The sequence below is a fragment of the Mytilus californianus genome, unplaced genomic scaffold (assembly GCF_021869535.1).
Source record: "Mytilus californianus isolate M0D057914Y unplaced genomic scaffold, xbMytCali1.0.p SCAF_7, whole genome shotgun sequence".
Classification (NCBI taxonomy): Eukaryota; Metazoa; Mollusca; class Bivalvia; order Mytilida; family Mytilidae; genus Mytilus; species Mytilus californianus.
The window spans coordinates 112,179,711-112,191,083 of record NW_026262723.1 but is presented as its reverse complement, the minus strand read 5'-3'; the positions used below and the strand labels follow the sequence as shown (position 1 = coordinate 112,191,083).

The 11,373-nt window shown below is 29.8% G+C and overlaps 1 long non-coding RNA gene across 1 annotated transcript; it reads right to left on the bottom strand.

The window, feature by feature from the left end:
- Positions 1-2,611: 2,611 nt before the first annotated feature.
- Positions 2,612-9,070, bottom strand: LOC127708025 (uncharacterized). The gene is made up of 3 exons (XR_007985125.1): positions 8,884-9,070; positions 3,686-3,763; positions 2,612-3,067 (listed from the first exon to the last, which is right to left on the bottom strand). It is a non-coding gene; the product is annotated as an uncharacterized LOC127708025 (long non-coding RNA).
- Positions 9,071-11,373: the final 2,303 nt, after the last annotated feature.

The following is an 11,373-nucleotide window of genomic DNA, read 5'->3' as shown; positions in this document are numbered from 1 at the left end:
TCAAAAATTGTAAAATTAAATATTGTTTTTAAAAACTAATTTTTATTTATTTGCTAATTTATTGTTAATCATGATCGGCTTTGTCTTTTATTCGTTATATTTATAAATCATTAAAATTTGATTAATTATTGTGTTCATGATTATTTGGGCTTGCATTGAGTTTTTCTTTCGGATTGTCAGTAAATGTATGATTTCTAAGTGTGTTTTGACAGTTTCATTATTGGCTTGCGTTGGGTTGTTTTTGTAAATGATTGTCTGTAAATTTATGGTTTCTACATGTTCTAAGTGTGTATTGAGGATTAATATTAAAGAAAATTACAATTATTTTCTCATATGAATAAAGCTTCATTCATATGGCAAAGTCCGATTTTATTTCGTGGGATGACGATCTTAATAGTTACGACTTAGATATACCCCTAGTTGAATAAACTGACAACGAACTCTGTTGATAATGATAGTGACGAAGACATAAGCGAGAGACCAGCCAAAAAAACAAAAAAAATTGAACAATAGTGCATATATACAAGGATATGTGTGTCCTCTGTGCAACAAAAATCTAAAAAAAAATTTTAAGTGGGAGCCGAGGTCACACATCAAAGCAACATGGAAGACACTACTTTAAGGGTATTTTACAAACTTATTTCCACGGGACAATTTTTTGTAGTGGTTTTTGTCTATTTTCTGGGGAAAGGAGATGACAGTTTAAAAGGGTAAACGAACAGAAAGTCACAGGACAAAAAGTCACAGATTTGATAGGACAAAAGTCACAAATACTTTGTATACAATTGTTTGAATATTTAAGAGAAAGATCTGGAAATATTTACTTTTTATTCCATATATTCATTTCACAGTTTAGGAAATAGTTCATAAGACTAGATAAATGAAGATTTATTAAATTTTAATCCTGCAAATGTTATATTTCATGGCACCAAGAAGCCATATAAGTACAAGCCACTTTGACATTTTGTTTTCTTAACAATTATATGACAAAGTTGAGTTAAGGCCCTTGACTAAGGTAACGGGTGTGTAACTACTTAAAGACAAAAATCGTAATTAACTTTGTTTTCTCATCAACAATCACTTCATAGTATTATAGCTGCTTGCTTGTATGTAGTTCTAGTCCTTAAGTGGAATCTGAAAGAGATATCCGTATATCCAAATGCATCACAGTTCGTGGTAAATCAGTCTGGATTACTCAAGAAATCCACGTGTGACTGCACATGAAAACATCAACAATGTACGAATAAGAGTAAGAGACGTACCTCTTTCAGCAGACGACGGACAAATTATTAGGGAGTTTGAAAAATATGGTTGCTCAATTTTGAGCAACTTTAGAGAACGATTAAGATATAACTACAAACTGACCAACTGCCTAACCGGAGACAGGATCATCATTTGTGATGGACCGCTAACAGAGCACATCCCAAGATCCATTCTCATTGGCAAATATAGAGCCACCATCCTCTATCGTGATCAGCCTAAAAACAACTTTCAAAATAAAAAATGTTCGAAATGTCTGCAAGAAGGTCACCAAACAAAAGATTGTACCAATGATTGGGTATGCAGATCATGTGGACAAGAAGGACACAAACAAAATGCCTGTACCAAGGATACTTTCTCAGACGTCCCCGAACAATCAGATAAAGAAAACAATGAAACAAGTGATGCGGATGATGAACTGGCACTGATGCAACACAAATATCCGTCCGAACCAACAATGATGTAACATGTGAAAGTGCATCAACTACCGAAGTGAGCGGTCATGAAGGCGCATCATCTTCTGAACGTGAAGGTGCATCAACTACTGGATGTGAAGATGACAATGGACAGTCGCAATCTATTATCAATCCTGTAGCTGATCCACAAAAACGAAAGAAAATAAAAAAAAGAACAGTAATAAAAAGGGTGATCCCAGTCAAGCTCAAATAACCTCATTCATGTCCGGTAATCAGAGCACACAAGAATCAACCAAAAAATCTCAAACTCCATCAAAACAACCTGTTAGTATTACATTTCTGAAGTCCCCAGTAACACCAAATGAGAAGCTTCACGACAAAGAGAGTGATTCTACTGCCAAGAGGTCCAAAACAACTGATACCTAATTATATACATACATGTAGTTATGTATTATTGTCATTTTGTTTATTTTCTTTGGTTACATTTTCTGACATCAGACTCGGACTTCTCTTGAACTGAATTTTAATGTGCGAATTGTTATGCGTTTACTTTTCTACATTGGCTAGAGCTATAGGGGGAGGGTTGAGATCTCATAAACATGTTTAACCCCGCCGCATTTTTGCGCCTGTCCCAAGTCAGGAGCCTCTAGCCTTTGTTAGTCTTGTATTATTTTTAATTTTAGTTTCTTGTGTACAATTTGGAGTTTAGTATGGCGTTCATTATCACTGAACTAGTATATATATTTGTTTAGGGGCCAGCTGAAGGACGCCTCCGGGTGCGGGAATTTCTCGCTGCATTGAAGACCTGTTGGTGACCTTCTGCTGTTGTCTGTTCTATGGTCGGGTTGTTGTCTCTTTGACACATTCTCTATTTCCATTCTCAATTTTATAATTTACCTGTGTTTGTATAAGTATCAAAAACACAACAATATTAATATAATGATGTATTAAATTAATATTTTATTATCATTACAGGTATCATTTAACCACAATTCAAAATTAATAGACCATAAAACTATAAGTCATCATTTAATTCTATATCACTCAATTATCAGTCTACATAACCACAACTAAATATCTCCTCTCTTATTAGTAATTTACAATCCTTTTGTGACTATGTACAATTTCTCATGTCCAGTGGTAAGCAGCGTGTGCACAATCTCAACATCTTTAGATTTTTTTTTATTATTAAAATTCTTTGTGTCTTTTTTTATCACTTATTGCAAAGCTGCACATGTACATTCACTTCACATTTATGTTTTCAAAAAGCTTGTCGGAAACAAACTCTTTCCTATATAATTGTAATAAATCCTTCAATAGTTTTGGTTAAAGCAGATATGGGATTATCATCAGTGAATTCATACACCAAACCTCAAAAGGATAAAGTACACCTACAAAAATCAAAACAAAGATCGATTATTATAATTGACACAAAAACATTCATAAGTCATACAATACAAATATTGATCATAAACATACTAGTATTTCACTTAGCTTATCAAGTAGCCAACAATACTATACAACATTGGCTCTGTAAATATCATGTAAATAATAGTCCAGTATGTATTTTTATAGTACATGTAAAAACATTTAGCAATTTTGTTAATATAGTGTTTAGTTTAAAGTCATGTTTTTTTTCTATTAATCATCTTTGTATATATTTGTCGAATGATTGTATTTGCATGTATGTATACAAACTTAATGAGTCCAAAATATTTTTTTTTTGACACAAAGGGGTCTGTATTTCAAGTCACATTGTTGACCCAATTCACGACCTATATATTGAGGTCAGCAACTGATATGTTGTGTAATGTTTGCACATACATAATCATAATAATTATGGTTGTATATAGATGTACATATATAAAGAATTTAATACTGATACAAATGTCATACAAAAAAACCAACAAAGCAAGGATAAAGATAAAATCTTAAATTCAAATTCATGTGGATCTACACGTTCAACTTTCTTTCAAACTGAACAGAACTCCTTAATTATACTAGCTCACCTTCTTAATAATAATACAATATGATACATAAAAACTGTATCCATGTCTGCACTGTAAATACCAACGGGTTACACAAATCTGAAAAAAGGAAAGAATTTTTGAATGGGCTAATCAACAAAAATGTAATATAGTATTCCTACAAGAAACTCATTTTACTTACACCTTAGAATCAAAGCTAAAATAAGAATTCAAAGGTGAATTAATTTTAAATAATGGGTTAAGTAATGCAAGAGGGGTGGCTATATAGATAAAAAGCAGATTAAACTACAAGATCATTGACCAATATAAAGACTCAGAAGGTAGATTCATACTAGTTAATATAGAAATAGATGACAATATATACACCTTAGTGAACCTATATGCACCTAATAATTGTAAAACAAGAAATACTTTTTTTAAATCAGTAAAGCAATTAATTGAAGATCATAGTATTGGCCAGTTAATAATTGGGGGTGACTTCAATGACATAATATCTATAAAAGATACCAAGAAAAAATTAGGAAATAAAAAATTTGATAAACCAGTTCATAACCTCAAAACATTGATTAAGAATCTAAAACTAACCGATGTCTGGAGAGGCAAAAACATAAATAAAACCCAATTTACCTGGAGAAGAAAAAACTTATCAGAATCTATAAGAATTGATTATTTTTTAGTAAGTGACGAAGTTAATAAAGATTGCATTTCATGCGATATAAGACCAATAGTTCTACAACACACTGATCATTACGCCGTTTCATTAAAAATCAACATAAATAGAAACTCAAAAGGGCGAGGTTACTGGAAATTAAACAGTAGCATCCTAGATGATAAACAGTATCTAAAAATTATTTCAAAGTTGATTAAAACATATAAAAGCAGAAACATCTCTAAACCTAGATATTTTATGGGATAATTTAAAGTTGAGGTAAGGGATTATACCATTCAATACTGTAAATTAAAAGCAAATATTAGAAAAGATAATATTGAAATTTTAGAAAACACATTAAAAACATTATCTGCTGAAATTGATTGTGACAGCAATACACATGAGAGGAAAATTAACCTAAAAGAAAACATAGAAAAACAATTAACAAGCTTATATAATGAAAAAATTAAAGGAAATCAAATAAGATCACGTGTGAAATGGCTAGAAGAAGGGGAGAAAAACACATCCTTTTTTCTTGGCCTAGAAAAAACAAGGCAAAGTAAAAAAACTATAACTCAACTGTATGATGAAAATAAACAGGTAACATATGACCAAAACAAAATAATAAATCTAGAAGTTAATTATTATACTAAATTATATACTTCAACAAAACCTGACACAGAAGAGGTAAGAAAGTACTTTGAAACTATCAAAGAATGTAAAGAAATTAATGAAAATGAAAGCAATACATGTGAAGGAAAAATTACTATAAGTGAATGCACAGAGGCTATATTTAAAATGAAACTGAACAAAGGCCCAAGTTTGGACGGACTAAATGTTGAGTTTTATAGAAAATTCTGGGAACAAATTAAAGAATTGAAGGTACCCGTTTTCAATTATTGCTTTAAAAAAGGTGAATTAACCAACTCCCAAAAAATTGGAGCTATATCTCTTTTGTATAAAAATAATGATCCACTCTCCCTTGATAACTATAGACCTATCACATTATTAAATTATGATGTTAAATTATTAGCCTATGCCTTAGTGCAAAGATTAAAATCAGTACTTCCAAAAATCATTCACTCTGATCAAAAAGGTTACATAAAAACAGATACATAGGATTTAATATTAGACAAATCCAAGACATCATTGATTATTCTGAAAAATTTAAAGTAGATGGTGTAATTTTATTTTTAGACTTTTCTAAAGCTTTCGACTCACTGGAGTGGTGTTTTATGTTTGAATCTTTAAAAAAATTTGGTTTTAAAAAGGAATTCATTAAATGGGTTGGAACTATGTATACAGATATAAAAGGGTGTATTTTATATAATGGATGGGTGTCTGCCCCCTTCAATACATTCCGTGGGATTAGACAAGGGTGTTCGTTATCCTCGTTAATTTTCGTTTTATCTGTTGAAATAATGGCAATTAAATTAAGGGAAAATAACGAACTAAAAGGATTTGAAATCAAATTAGATGGAAAATCTTGCTCGCTAAAAATATGTCAATTGGCAGACGATACTCAACTGTTTTTAAAAACACGCAAAGAAATAAGTTTAGCCCTTAACATTATTGAAATTTTGGAAGCCTTTCTGGACTTATATTGAATAGAAATAAAACAGAAGGTTTGTGGCTTGGGAAACTTCAAAAGATAAATTTGAAAATATAAACTGGAAACAAGACCACATTAAAAGTCTAGGAATATATTTTGGATACAATTATCAAGAATGTCATAAATTAAATACAGAAAAGCAAATAGACAAATGTGAAAAATTAATTCAAGGATGGAACAAACGAAACTTAACATTAATAGGAAAGATAACTGTATGATAATAACACAGGAAATAAAGCAACAGTTCAAGAATTTAATATATAATTTTATATGGAGTGGAAAAAAAGATAAAGTTAAACGTACTACATTATGTAAACCATATCTTGAGGGGAGATTACAAAAGATTGATTTAGACTGCTATCTAAAATCATTACAAATCAGATGGGTTTTAAAACTAATAAAAAAGGAAAATGATAACTGGAAAATTATTCCAAGATTTTACCTTGATAAATTTGGGAAATATTTTCTTTTATTCAGAATGAATTTAACAAATGATAATTTGCTTAATAAAATAGATTATAAATCTTTACCTGAATTCTATAAACAATTAATTAAAACATAGGTAAATAAAAGGAGGTCAAACAATCATACCAAGAGACTTTCTTCGGGTTAGAAAAGAACTTATATGGGGAAATCATCTTATCAAAGAAAATGGGAAATGTCTGTTCTTTGAAAACTGGATTAATAGTAATATTTTGTACATCAATAATATATTAGATGAAAACGGAAACATCTCATCAGAAACTGTACTAAAAAATTTAAAGAATAAACAAGATTGGATTAGAGAATTTTCATTAGTTAAAAAAGCTATACCAAAGCACTGGCAAAATATTTTAAAACAAGAAAGCTCTTACAAAACTGTTGTCAATATAAAAACATCAGTGAAGTTAAAAGTAAAATCACAAAAATACTGAACTCCGAAGAAAATTCAATCGGAAAGTCCCTAATCACATGGCAAAATCAAATGACAAAACACATCAAACGAATGGACAACAACTGTCATATTCCTGACTTGGTACAGGCATTTTCAAATGTAGAAAATGGTGGATTGAACCTGGTTTTATAGCGCTAAACCTCTCATTTGTACGACAGTCTTATCAAATTCCGTTATATTTACAACGATGCGTGAACAAAACAGACATTATAAATAAAATAGTCAAAATATGGGTACAGCAGTCATCACTGTGTTACAATATCAAAACAAACAATTATTTACAAAAAAGAACAAAAGCATCTATCAAATAAAAAACCACATTCATTGCTTCGCGTGTCTGACGTCAGAAAATGTAAACGTCACATAAGAAGAAATTTTGTCATTCAATTTTTATTCAAAACAATTTTATAATTTCACATGTGGAATGTTGGTATACAGGGTTAAAAAATCAAAAGTTATGTTAGAATTAATTTCAGAAATAGACCGAGATTTAAAATTGTCCAGAAGTTCTTTAGAATATTTAAGAATCCACATATGGTTAATACCACTACGGGAGTAAAATAAATTTGTCGTTTGTCGTTCAAAGTATTTTCAAATTTATAATAGAACAATAACATAATGACATATAATAGAACAATAACATAATGACGGGATCTTTTAAAGTACAGAGTCACGTTATAAGAACCACAGAAACACAATAAGTCGCATATACAAAACACACCAGCAAAAATGAAAGATAATACAAACACATTGACGGGATGTATAAGTACCTAGCCACGTCAAATAGATATCACAGAAAACAAACCAAACAGTAAAAGTAATATTAATAATAGAACAAAGACAAATGAAAGAACAATATTACACGTTGTTAAGATGAAAAACAACGTCAGTATGCAGAATCTATACTTCAAGACCATCATGTATTATTTGTGAAGTTGATACGGAATATTTATCAACAAGGTCTTGGTACCTTCCGATGAACTTTTTTAGAAAAAGGACGAGACGTTCTTTGACATACCCCTGGTTAAATATACTACTAAAACATGAAATTTCACCAGATATGAGTAACAAAGAAGTATATACTTTCTTGCAAAGGCAATTTACACATAATAAACCGACAGGAGTTTTAATGTGGGAAAGAATTCTTCATAAAAAAATGACTACAAAATTGAAGTCCACATTTAACTTTATTTTTAACTACCTTGAAAACAACAAATTTAAAATGTTTAAATGGAAAATAATACATTATATATTAGCCTGTAATAAATAATTTATAAATGGAAAAAGTACCAAGAGGTTTGTGCTTCCATTGTAAGCAACATGATGATTATAAACACTTCTTTTTTTCCTGTTCATATAAAGTTCATTATTGGCATAAAGTTGACCAGCTATTAGCATTTTTAAAAATTGATAAGCATATACTTAGTCTTGAAAGTTAAGTAACCGGCTATAAAATTGATGATGAAGCTTATTTTGATATGAACTATCTATTAACTATAATTTTCTCTTCCATCTATAAAGCATATTATATGTCTGACAAGAAAGATAAGGTCATTGATATCTTCAAAATCTTCAAAAATGAAATCTGGGACATTATTAGCATAAATAAAATCAGAAGCAAAAAAAACAAGAAAATAATATTTAAAACAAGGAAATATTTCTAATTCCTTTAAATGAAATGACAATTATAAGATACAAGTCTTAGCTGTGACCTCATTAATACATGACTGCACATGTGTCCAGTCAATTAGTGTGCATTAACTGAAATTCGCAATTTTACTCTTTCATAATTTATTACAGCTACACTGAATTAATATTGTTATTAAATATGTTTATTCCTGTTCACAATGAAAAATTATAATGAGCAGGAGAGCGAGCAGAATACACAACACAATGCAACGTTACTGCATACATGTATTATTTGAAGACCACCTTTACTTTTGATCAACTTTCGATCTTCAGCTTTATCATAGAAATTAACATTTACAGTTAAAAAATAATGTGTGGAAAAAAAACATTTTTACCTCATCATCCAAGACTTCTTATATAATGCAGTGTTGTAAACAAAACAAAAAGTTTTAAGTTCAAAATTCTATTGTCGGCTGAAGAGTCATGCTATCAGTATCAAAGATCAATAACATCATCAATTTCGCGGTTCAGTGAAGCTTTAATAAAAAATCATATACAGTATAGGTTAAGAAACGTACCGTATTCCGGTAAAAAAACAATATACGATATCTATCTTTCCCTAGATATTCAATTACTAATTTAAAGGGATACTTAAGGTAGCACAATACAAAGATTTTTTTACTTCCATCTCCAACCTTTAAAATGTTGTTACTTTCTAAAAAATGCATATAAATTAATAAAAGAGGTACATATAGATAGATAAAAGATTAATCTTTTAAATGAATGCAATATTTTTGTTATGCAATCATTATGTTATCAATTATAATGCAATTAATGGCAAAATCTTGGTCAGTTCACTTGAATGAATTTAGCTCTTTCATCTCTATAACTATACAGGAAATTTTAACGAAATCTTAATCAACACAGCAGGAGCTACAAAAGGGTGTCTCAAATTATCGCTATGGTATTCCATTCTCTCATAAATCTGTAATTAGTGTAAACATCCTTACCACATAAAAGTAGATAATGTTTGATAAGGTGTAAAATTTTATCTATACATTCTATCCAAAATCTGAGACACACACTTTTGTAGTTAATGGCTCTAGGAACAACATATAATAAAATCAACCCTCTAGGGGTTACCATGAAGAAGCTAATTTCAATTGAAAGTGGAAATTTCTTTAAAAATTTTGTAGACACAGTTAACATTATAATTGATTACATAATTATTGTATAATACTAACATTGCATTAATTTGAAAGAGTAATCTGTTAGCTATCCATAAATACCACTTTTATAAATTTTCAAGCATTATAAAGAAAGTTACAGCATTTTAAAACTGGGGAATTGGAGGTATAAAATCTTTGTATTGTGCTACCTTAGTTGAAGCTGTAGATTGAGTAAATAGTTAACAGCAAAGGTGCAATAAAATTAATTAATTAAAAAAAAAACGATTATATGATCATTTTTGTTAATAATTTTGTTTACAAAGTAGCTTTATATACAAAACTTCAAGAAAATACAAAAGTATTTTTTTTTTTAAATAAGTGTTTTCTTGTTCAAAGAAAAATAATCTCAAACTGAATTGTGACTTTTTGTCAAGTGACTTTTTGTCCGTCACTTTTTGTCTGTGACTTTTTGTCCTGTGATTTTCTGTCTTACATTCTTTAAAAGAAAGAATATTTTATGTGTACATTTACAAATCCTTGGTGTAAATAAAATCTTTTATTATCACACATATATATAAACATGTATGTGTAGACTGGAAGAGTAATTTAACGGACACAAATTTAATTTCTTTTGCAGTCACCATAGAAATGTCCTCACTGCTTTTAAATTTCAGCAAATATTTGTCTTCATATGAATATGGTTCATGTTTTGACTGGGATGCGTAGTTTGAAACGACAACAGATGCATGAAGCTTATCCATAATATTACGGCCAGTTTAGAAGGTTTCTCTTTCTATGAAAATTTTACTCCTTTTGTAAATTTACTGCCTTCGTTCATCTTTGGCATCCTAAAAAGAAAAAGAAAAAATTGACTTCAGAATAGGAGAAAATAAACAACTTTTCCCTAAACAGAATGAAAAATGGATAATTTGCACAACAAAATGCAGGCTATAAATTTCATAGTGCACAAAAATGAAGGACTGGTTCGAAGAAATTTGTCCATGAACAGTTTTAATATTTAGCCAGTTTTATATACAAAAAAAGAAATGAAAATACCTTATTTGTTTACATTACACTTCCAGTGTGAAATAAACAATTAAAGTTTTACACCCCTAACATGTGTCAAGAGTTTTTTTTGAAGAATAAAAGTAGGGTACCCACATAGCTGGCTTTGGGTAGAGACACGAAAATAATAGTCATCTTTGTTGGTATTAAAATTTTTTTTAGAAATAACTATAGGATCAAATCTCACGAAATGGATCTTTTTTCACTGCATAGCATTTGGGAGTAATATATCCCCATAATATGACATATTTATTTGTAAATGTTTAATTTTTACGAAACAGATTGGTAGAACTAGCATAGCTGGCTTTGTGTATCAATAACAAATAATTGTCACCTTTGTTGATATTTTTAGAAATAACGATTGGATCAAATTTTACGAAACTGGTCTTATTTTCACCGGTTCTTTGCTTTTGCGCCAATTAGCATTTTATTTGCACCAAAATAATCTTTCATTTGCGCCACAAACCATATTTTTGTTTTTATGAATATGATTATCAGGTCAAAATGTAATATATGTCTGCTAAACTCTGCTTCCTGTTAACTTTCCATGTCTATGTAGCAACATTCTAGCAGCACCTGCATACGGAGTATATATCTCCCAATTGATACGATATTCCCGGGCTTGTATTTCCTATAATGATTTCCTTGATA